This window comes from Colossoma macropomum, unplaced genomic scaffold (assembly GCF_904425465.1).
Source record: "Colossoma macropomum unplaced genomic scaffold, Colossoma_macropomum, whole genome shotgun sequence".
Taxonomy (NCBI): domain Eukaryota; kingdom Metazoa; phylum Chordata; class Actinopteri; order Characiformes; family Serrasalmidae; genus Colossoma; species Colossoma macropomum.
In genome coordinates this window covers 11,367,030-11,367,629 of record NW_023494796.1, presented here as the reverse complement: position 1 = coordinate 11,367,629, position 600 = coordinate 11,367,030, and positions in this window count along the sequence as shown.

Below are 600 nucleotides of genomic sequence, written 5' to 3'. Positions count from 1 at the left end.
CTGTAGCTCTTATACTTTTAGCCAGGTTAGCACTAACGTTAGTTGAGAAAACATGAGCATGGTAGAAACAATGGCTAACTAGCTAGGTGGCTAGCTAAGTTAGCATTCAACAAAACTTGCCCTTAATGAGCATTAGCAAGTTAGCTCACATTACCTAAAAATATGCTATAGATTTTAGGCTGAGTTCCCAATTTCATGCTGATGTAAATCTGCAACTGCAGCAACAGATGTTCAGAGATAAAAGACCTTTATAGTCTAATCTTCACTCTGGTTTCTCTTTAAGTTCAAGTTCATTACCCGAATGTTCACACACGTACGTGCTGTGAGGATGTGAAAGGTCAGTGAAGGAGCTGTGATGACGCTGTGAGGGTGGCTCATTCACAGCTTAAATATCAGACACTCACACAGCGAGAGAAAAACTTCAGATTCACTGCAGAATGACGCATTTCTCTCTCTCTCACTCCTTCTCTCTCTTTGTCTCTCTCTCTCTCTCAATTTAGAGTGACATTCATGAGGGCAGCTTGAAATTCCCAACTGGGAGGATTAATCTTAATTATATTTATTTTTATAAAGGTTAATTTAACTGTCCTCTTTATCTCT